This window comes from Carcharodon carcharias, chromosome 9 (genome assembly GCF_017639515.1).
Source record: "Carcharodon carcharias isolate sCarCar2 chromosome 9, sCarCar2.pri, whole genome shotgun sequence".
Taxonomy (NCBI): domain Eukaryota; kingdom Metazoa; phylum Chordata; class Chondrichthyes; order Lamniformes; family Lamnidae; genus Carcharodon; species Carcharodon carcharias.
Genome location: NC_054475.1, coordinates 129204592 through 129215051, shown reverse-complemented (window position 1 = coordinate 129215051; position 10460 = coordinate 129204592).

Sequence of the window (10460 nt, the reverse complement as noted above, 5' to 3'; positions counted from 1 at the left end):
CAGAGGGTAGTGGGAATCTGGAACCCACTGCCTGAAAGCGTGGTAGAGGTAGAAACCCTCATAATATTTAAGAAGTATTTGGATGTGCACTTGCGATGTCATGGCATACAAGGCTATGGGCCTAGTGCTGGAAAATGGGATTAGAATAGTTAGGAACAGAATTACCTGGAAAAACTCAGCAGGTCTGGCAGCATCGGCGGAGAAGAAAAGAGTTGACGTTTCGAGTCCTCATGACCCTTCGACAGAACTTGAGTTCGAGTCCAAGAAAGAGTTGAAATATAAGCTGGTTTAAGGTGTGTGTGTGGGGGGCGGAGAGATAGAGAGAGAGAGAGAGGTGGCGGGGGGGGTGTGTGGTTGTAGGGACAAACAAGCAGTGATAGAAGCAGATCATCAAAAGATGTCAACGACAATAGTACAATAGAACACATAGGTGTCAAAGTTAAAGTTGGTGATATTATCTAAACGAATGTGCTAATTAAGAATGGATGGTAGGGCACTCAAGGTATAGCTCTAGTGGGGTTTTTTTTTATATAATGGAAATAGGTGGGAAAAGAAAAATCTTTATAATTTATTGGAAAAAAAAGGAAGGGGGAAACAGAAAGGGGGTGGGAATGGGGGAGGGAGCTCACGACCTAAAGTTGTTGAATTCAATATTCAGTCCGGAAGGCTGTAAAGTGCCTAGTCGGAAGATGAGCTGTTGTTCCTCCAGTTTGCGTTGGGCTTCACTGGAACAATGCAGCAAGCCAAGGACAGACATGTGGGCAAGAGAGCAGGGTGGAGTGTTAAAATGGCAAGCGACAGGGAGGTTTGGGTCATTCTTGCGGACAGACCGCAGGTGTTCTGCAAAGCGGTCGCCCAGTTTACGTTTGGTCTCTCCAATGTAGAGGAATAATGGTCTCCTCTACATTGGAGAGACCAAACGTAAACTGGGCGACTGCTTTGCAGAACACCTGCGGTCTGTCCGCAAGAATGACCCAAACCTCCCTGTCGCTTGCCATTTTAACACTCCACCCTGCTCTCTTGCCCACATGTCTGTCCTTGGCTTGCTGCATTGTTCCAGTGAAGCCCAACGCAAACTGGAGGAACAACAGCTCATCTTCCGACTAGGCACTTTACAGTCTTCCGGACTGAATATTGAATTCAACAACTTTAGGTCGTGAGCTCCCTCCCCCATTCCCACCCCCTTTCTGTTTTCCCCTTCCTTTTTTTTCCAATAAATTATAAAGATTTTTCTTTTCCCACCTATTTCCATTATAAAAAAAAACCCCCACTAGAGCTATACCTTGAGTGCCCTACCATCCATTCTTAATTAGCACATTCGTTTAGATAATATCACCAACTTTAACTTTAACACCTATGTGTTCTATTGTACTATTGTCGTTGACATCTTTTGATGATCTGCTTCTATCACTGCTTGTTTGTCCCTACAACCACACCCCCCCCTCCACCTCTCTCTCTCTCTATCTCTCCGCCCCCCACACACACACCTTAAACCAGCTTATATTTCAACTCTTTCTTGGACTCGAACTCAAGTTCTGTCGAAGGGTCATGAGGACTCGAAACGTCAACTCTTTTCTTCTCCACCAATGCTGCCAGACCTGCTGAGTTTTTCCAGGTAATTCTGTTTTTGTTTTGGATTTCCAGCATCCGCAGTTTTTTTGTTTTTATTAGAATAGTTAGGTACTTGTTTGACTGGCACAGACTTGATGGGCCAAAGGGCCTTTTTCTGTGCTGTAGACCTCGATGGCAATGCAGCTTTGAAGGAGACAAGCAAGCTGAAGGTGTACTTTCCAGTACTTAATGAAAGGGTACAAGTAATTTTCAGAGATCTTGTTTAGTGAAGCCCCAGCCTGAAAATACCTGATGGGTAGGATCACAAATTTCCATGGCTTGCTGCTCCACCTCATTCAGACTGTAAGGTTAGCTGGTCGTCCCTCAGCATTGCCCCTCACAATTATTCTGTAATGTTTCATCCTGCAAAAAGAGTAGATGATAATTAATGAGTGGCTCCTGAAAAGGGAGTCCAGCTATTTGGGGCGTGTGCTGGCACACATTGAGAGGGAGAAGCAGCAAGGAACAAGCAGAATTACAAGGTTGTCGGAAGCAAGTGTGCAGAATTTGAAATGAGGAAGGATTCTCATAGAATTTCCTGAATCTGAAGACTATTAAGTCAAAAGAGAATAGCACTAATGGATATTGAGAAGGGAGCAAGAGATGCAGGGTGATGGGAGGGTGAAACATTTTACACAGTGAGCGGTCATGCCTGGAACTCTCTGCCTCTGAGGGTGGTGGAAATGGAGAAGATCAGTGATTTCAAAAGTAACATGGATGGGCAATTGAGTTCAATAACTTATAGGGCCATGATGTTAGAGTGGGATAATGGAACTGACTGGATTGATTCTACAGCAAACCAGCATATACTTGATGGGCTGAATGATCTCCTTCTGTGCTGTTATGAATCTATGACTAAAAATGTCATGTTATTATAATGATATAATATCTCGGGCTTATTTGCTGTACAAGATACAAGGCACCAATCACTCATAAGGGAGTGGGTAAACACATTGTGGTTTCATTTATTAAGACTAGGCAGATAATAATAGTTAGATGTAGGTATAAAGCTTGAAAGCATCGGAGGTGTGTGTGTGTGTGTGCTCTGCTAAAAAAAAATGAAACTAAGACTGGATCACATGACACATTTCCCTTCTAGTGATGTCATGCTGATATCCCTTAAAGGCATATTACTACAAATTCGGCCTCACATGATTAGGAATCTAGAGAATACAGGTTGAAGTTACTCCACTTATTGCATCTGTGTTGAATTGAATGAAGAAATAAAATAATATTCACACATGCTGCTTAGGTACCAGCTTTACTTGGTCCGATGCTCATAACTCTGCATGGACAAATAATCTCTGGTGCTTCCTGCTCTGCCTGTGTGAGAGCGATGATAATGATGACTCCTTCATAAAGTTTCTATTTGGTGGTTGCTCTAGTACTCGGATCTGAGAAGAGAATGATATTAATGTGTGGAATTAGTGACGTAGTAATTGTGATGTTTGGGTGTTACATGGGGGAAAACTTTTTCACACAGCATGTGTTTAGGATCTGGAATGCACAGCCAGAGAATGTGATGGAGTGAGATTCAATCAAGGATTTCAGTGGGGAATTGGATTATTACCTGAAAAGGAAGCATGTGCAGAGCTATAGTGTTACGACTGGGATGGGAAGAGTGCGTAGTTTCCCTAGCCCTACTGCACCACAGGTCATACCATTAGTGTAAATGTTTAATTCACTTACCAAAATGGCCAACTATTTACCTTCACTACTGTTAGACCTGGAATAAACGGAACTTTAACCAGGCTTCTTTCAATAAACTCAAAATTATTGATTTATTATAAAATGGAACTTACTTTTTAAAACAAGTTGCACGAACACACAACTTGTAATCTGGAAGTGTAACTATCTGTCCCTTTTAAAATTCCCTCGCAAATACACACACACAGACAAGTAAAGACAAACAAATAGGGTCTCTGCAGAGATGGGCGGTTGAAGAAAAAAACTTTATAAAAAGGATGAAGTTCGCAGGCTTTTGACACTGTCGATCTGGCACTCCCTTGTGTGAGGACAGGCTGCTATCCCAGTAAATTTCTGGGGGTCACACCAACGGAGCTTCAACCTGGAGAAGAGTAGGGCCGGATCAATCCTTTTCATCTCAGCCTCTTGAGTTTCCAAATACAGACAAGTTCCCTTGAGATGAGGATTCCTAGCTAGATACTGATAGCCACATTGGATTTCAAGCATGGCAAGGAGAGCACAAACTGGGCAACTTTTCCCCTTCTCAGTTCATTCACAACTGAATTCAAAACAACAAATTCAAAAAATATGGCTCCTCTGTCAGGTAATTTCCAGTAAATCACCAGGCCTTTGCCTTTAAAACAGTTTTTTTCCCCATCAATTAAAGTGATTGCACTTCAAATAGACAAATAGCTCTCCTCCACAATTGTCATGCTGGTCATTTAACTGATGTCATGTGATTTCTGAACATACGAATATACAAAATAGGAGAAGTAGCCCATTCAGCTGCTCAAGCCTGCTCTGCTATTCAATATGATCATGGCTGCACTGTTTGTGTTTCAAATTCCACATTCCCATCTACCACTGATAACCTTTGGCTCCCTGATCTAACGAGCATTCATCTACCTCTGCTTTAAAAATATTCAGTAACCCCGCCTCCACTGCCTTCTGAGGCAGAGAGTTCCAAAATCACACAACCCACTGGGAGAGAAAGAAACCTCCTCATCTCTGTCCTAAAAGTGTGATGCCTAATTTTTAAAAAAGTGCTCCCTTGTTCTGGACTCACTCATAAGAGGAAATATCCTTTCCATGTCCACCTTATCAAGACTGTTCAGGATCTTATATACATCAATCAAGTCACCCCTCACTCTTCTAAACTCCAGCGGAAACAAGCCCAGTCTGTTCAAACTTACCTCATAAGACAACCCACTCATTCCAGGTATCAATCTAGTAAACCTCCTCTGAACTGCCTTCAAAGCATTTACATCCTTCCTTAAAAAAGGAGACCAAAACTGCACACAATATTCAAAATGTGGTCTCACGAATGCCCTACATAACTGAAGCTTCACATCCTTACTTTTATGTTCAATTCTTCTCATAACAAAGGATAGCATTTGATTAACCATCTTAATTATTTGCTGCACCTGCATACTAATATTTTGCGACTCATACACTAGAACATCTAGGTCTCTCTGCACCTACGAATTCTCCGTTTAAGTGGGACTCCACTTTTTTATACTGTCAGGATAATGAAGGAAAAACACCAAATTGCCTCCCAAACTATTGGACTTTAAAAAATAAAACCTGAGTTTTTAAAATGCACAAAGCCACTGGCTGGAATGCTGCAGCCTGACTCTCAAAGAGATAATGGAACCCCCACCCTGTTGCTAGAAAAAGATACCTCTAAAAGCCATTTAGAAACTAATTGCCCCCTCGAGTAGAGACAATGGGACAAAAAGGGAGATGAGCATCATCTCATCAAGAAATCTGTGAGCAATGCCCAGAGAGATAAGTGAATTTGCTTCCCACTTGGAATATACAAAGGCCAGAATTTTCCGGCTGATGTGCGGGTGGCGGAGTTCGCACGTCAGCTCTTAAAATGTTGCGCGCTGACGTTAGCAAGTGGCGTCGCAATATTTCGGTCAGCGGGCGCACTCAGCAATGGGGCGTTTGCCCTCCATTAATTGAAGGCCTCGTTAAGGTCCTTAACTTGCCAATTGTCCTGGATTTTGAGGGGCCTGTGTGAACTTCAGTTCGACGCATGGCCCCAACGGACAGGTGGGTAGGAAATCTTTTAAGAAAACTCATGCAATGTCGGGATGTGTGGACTCAGAAGAGTTGTTCATGTTTTACATTAAGTTATAATTGATGAAAGTGTTTAAAAGTTGCCTGTGTGATTGTTAGCAGTTCACATCAATTTCCAAGAGCTTCTTGTGTACTTTGAAACCAGTCTGCTGATAGTAATCTTTCTTGGGCCTGCAGCTTTCCGGAGGCCTCCAATTAGCCTGGGGGTATAGGTTCTGACCTCTCCACTGGAGGCAGCTCCTCTGAGAAGGAAGGGAGGGATAGAATAAGGATGAGGCCAGGACAGGACAATCAGCCTCCTGGGGAGCCACCTTTGGGAGGCCAGGCACAGACACTTGGACCAGGGGGCCAAGAGGTTATTCAAGGTGCAAGGGGCCGCAGAAGATGCCGCTATCCTGCTGCCAGGGTATAAAGGTGGCGAAGCAGCTACCTCAATATGACTGAGGTGCAGTGCCAAAGGAAGCTCCGACTCTCAAGGGAGACAGTCGACTATATCTGTCAGATGATTAGCCCTGAGATCTCTCCTAACTGTGTGGGTGAACATCCCATGCCAGCAGCTCTGAAGCTCACAGTTACCCTCCACTTCTATGGCGCTGGCTCCTTCCAGGGCTCGGTGAGTGATCTTTGCAGTGTCTCCCAATCAGCTGTCCACATTTGTGTGAAGCAGGTTACTGACGCTCTGTTCAGACGGGTATCCAACTTCATCCACTTCTGCTGTGACCAGGCAAGTCAGACACAGTGAGCCAGAGGCTTCGCAGCCATTGCTGGCTTCTCCCACGTCCAGGGTGCTATAGACTGTACACCTGTGGCCATCAAGGCACCAGCAGGTGAGCCCGGTGCCTTCATTAACAGGAAGGACTTCCACCCCATGAACGTGCAGATAGTGAGTGATCACAGGATGCTGATTTTACAAGTCTGTGCAAGATACCCAGGCAGCTCCCATGATGCCTACATTCTCAGACACTCGCAGGTGCCAGGGCTCTTCAGTGCTCCGGCTCGGCTGGATGGTTGGCTGCTGGGTGACAGGGGCTATCCTCTCTGAGGGTGGCTCATGACGCCACTACGCCATCCAAGAACAGAAGCTGAGCATCGGTACAATGGGAGCCAGGGCACCACAAGGGCTATAGTGAAGACAGCCATCGGTCTTCCCAAGATGCCCTTCCATTGCCTGGACCGCTCAGTAGGCACACATCAGTATTCACCAGATCGCGTCTCCATGATAGTGGTAGTCTGCTGTGCCCTGCGCAATCTTGCGCTGGAAAGGAGGGATGCAGCTGACGATGAAGACCTTGATGCCCTGGATGAGGCTGCACATGATGAATCCAGCATGGCTCAGAGGATGAGGAATCACAGGGCGATGATGAGGGTCACAACGATGACTCGCATTTACACCAAAGAGGCAGGGACACCCATGACAATTTAATCCAAAGAACCTTCAGCTCGCTCCACACACATGGATCAGCAGGAGCAGCATTGCCTGGCACTTTCACAGGTGTCACTTAGGTACCACATCTTCCACCTGTTCAGCTGCAAATAAGGGCTTAGTACAGAAACATCAATGTCCATTCAAAGACTCATGATAAATATGTGAAAAAGAAAAATGCACCACAAACAAAAGACCCTCAACCATGGTCACAAAGGTGGACTTAATTGTGTCCAAAAGCAAAGCACACGGCACTTTTGCAATAAGAAAAATATGGGTGCCTATTCTAAGGCCAATACAAAATCACCAGTGACATACCCGTGGAGTGCCTAAGGTGCCTTATGCTTACATTTTCGGGTGCCAAATCTAGGTGCCGCCACATCGCTCGGAGTGGCTTGAGAGACAGCCTGCTGACTCCGCTGTCCTATTGGGCTCGATGACCTTGGAGGGCGTCCTCTGGCCCGTAGAGCCTGTGATGGCCCCGCCTGGGAAGAAGTGGCCAGTTCCAGAACTGGCACCTCCACAGTTGTCGCAGCCTCAACAGAAGAAATGTTGACTGGCAGAGGAGCGCAGGAGCTGCTGTCCTCATCCGGAGCACCCTGAGAGGAGCTTGCAGTGACGACAGGCAGCTGCTGCACCGACGTGAGGTCACATTGGACCTCCCTGCTCACCGCAGATGCATGGGCACTGAGTGCCGATGGTTGGTGTCCACAACATCTCCCACATTGGAAATGACCACCCGTGGCCAGTATGGCTGTGAGGATTGCAGGTCAGAGCATATCCCAATTATAAAATGTTCCATTCGATTGAAGCCCCTCTCTATGAGAGTTGCCAATCTCTCATTGGAGGAAGCCTGAAGCTCTGCCCTGAGGCCAAACCTTCACGTTCACTCTGCCTGGATTCCTCCGTTGCAGAGAGCAACTGAACCATTCCCTCATGCAACCCTGCCAGATGCAAATGCCCTTCCTGCCACCTGTCCTGCAGTTGCTGCATTGGGGACAACTCCAGAGGCACATCATCAGTGCCTGACTCAGCATGTGCCTCGTCCCCTGCAGCCCTCCGGCTGCTGGCACCATTGGCACTCTCTGTCCCTACCTTCTCCTCCAGCGATTATGATATGTCCTCTCCACTGTGACCCGGGACACGAGCCGATGGCAAAGTCCCCACCCAGGTGTGTGTGTCTGTGCTGGTGCCTGGCTGGCTAAAATGATGTGCCGCAAGTTCCACTTGTTGGCCCTCGGGTGTGGAGGGGGCACCGCGGGGTCGAGGTGCGGGTCTCTGTGGTGGTGATGCTGAAATTAACAAGGACAGTGCATCAGTTAGCGTACATTCAGTTCAACCTTTCATCCCTTTCCCCCCCCAGCCCCATAAGTCACTCGCCCTTCAGTACCCTATGGAGAAGGACATTGGTGAGGTGGAATAGAGTCAAGATGAGACCCAACCATTAAACGCACGTACAGACAGGCTGGTCAGATAGCCTCAGGAATGCCACATGGCATGTCATGAACCATAGGAGTGGGGAGAGTGCAGAGGTACCTGACCTGGATGCATTGTGGCCTGGATAGTTGCGGGACTGAGGAAACATCGCAAACGGTTGTGACATTTGATGTCGATCACAGGAGATCGAGAGGTCACATTATTGGCCTTCATTCCGTAAGGAGGGGCATAGACCAGGTGGGTAGAAGGCAACATTTCCCCTTGGCACAGGGATGAGTAACATGGTTGAGCGCCATGAGGTTCACAGCTGAGGTGCTGAGGACCTTGTGGACAGAGTAATGTGGGGTACGCTGGCTGAAAGAGTGCTGGAGGACCCAAACCCCTCAGATGAAATAAGTCTTTGGCTGTGCAGCAGCGATCCAATGGCATGTTAGACCATGGTGATAGTGGTCACAAATGGGATAAGGTGATTTTGGAAGGTGGTGGAGATGCGATTCCTCAAGGGGACGAGGGTCCCTTCTGTATGACCCACACATCAGAATGTCTCAGTCTGTGAATGAGCAGTGTTTCAGCATTAACGATTGCAGCAACCATCAGTGGTTTGGATGGTGGGCAGATAGAGTGGATGGGTCTGTGGACCTCAAATGCATGGCCGCTGGACCCCTGCCTCACCGATCCCGGCCGCCCTGGCTTCCTGACTCCTGCCTAGCTCCATGGCCTGCTCTTCAAAGGGTGTGAGGCAGTGGAGGAGGGGGCACCCAGCTCCAGTCCTCTGGCGCTCCCGGGCATACTGGTGACTTTTTGCCTGCAAAACAGAGAAGAGGATTTACTGGGGCAGGTTGCTCATGCACTCTGCACGCGCACACTGCACCCCAACCACAGTGGCCCATCTGAGGCCTCCAGCGGCTCCAGTCCACACTACTGGTGATCAGTTTCCAGAAGATAGTACAACTGATCCCAACCACCTCCCCCAAAGGCCACTTTGGACACATTCGGCGTCCATCACTTTGAATAGCTCACGGGTCTTATGGTCTTATGGGTCTTGGCAAGGAGGCGCAACTAGGTCCGGCGCCGATGCCAGCAGATGGCACTTGGCCAAAACACCTTGAGGCTCCCCTTCCACCATCTCATTACCATCAATATGACATGTGTTGGAGTTCTGAGTATGTGTCGTGCGGCCTCCTCTGCTGGTTGCCCCCAGACTATTCAAATGCCACAAAGACCAACATATGCTGTGGGGAGAACCGTTCTTCTCCTCAACAACTAAGGCTGATGTAAGCATGGTCAGTACCCATTTTCCCACCCAGCATGCAACAGATGCCCTATGCAGCAACAACAGCAAGACATGGTGGGGGGGCTCAAAGGCTAAGGCTGCCTTCTGGGTGAAATGGCCAAGATAGACATGGTACTGACTCTTCCAGAACGCAGCAAATCATTGAATCTTTTCCTGCACTGTGTGCCAGTGCACCGCACAACATCATGGGCGCTACAGCATCACCCACCTCCTCCTATGCCTGGCTGGTGACATGGGGGGCCCTTCTCCTCCCATCCTCTGGATACAGCAGGTGCCGACGGATGTCCACCTCTTGCAGGAGGACAGCAAGGCATGCATCAGAAAATCAGGGGACACAGTGGCCCCCCCGCTGGCCTCTCTTGCAGCCTGCCCCCCTCCTCCTCCTCCTTCTTTGCCCTCAATCCAGCATGTCCTTCTCTATGAGTGGCCATGGTGCACTGCCTCAAGCAGGCTGCCTGGCCACTCTTTATACAGGCTGCTGTTCCCCATTGGAGCTGGCAGTCTGAGGCTGCCCGCCCCTGCGAGTATTTTTCCGTTCTCCATGGGTGTCACTTACCCACTGGGTGGGCCTTAATTGGCCCACCCACGGAAAATGGCTGCATGGCCTGTTTCTCCAGTGACAATTGGCTGCCTGCCTGCCGCTGAGTCGGTCGGGCCCACCCAACCGGCAAACAGAAAATTTTGCCCAAAGAAGGGGTTAAAAGTGAGCTGAAAATCTGCCCTGGTGTCCGTCTGTTCATGGGTGCTCTGAGAGACAACAAGTGCTGGAAGTTTGACTCAGAAGTAACAGCCACACACAGTACCTCTGAAAATCTCCATTTTGCAGGTATCCTGATCTGTCTCCCCCGCCACCAAATTCAACACTGCTGGAACCTCGAGACTGACTATTCTTTACCAAATTCAAAACTATTGGAACCTCAAAAC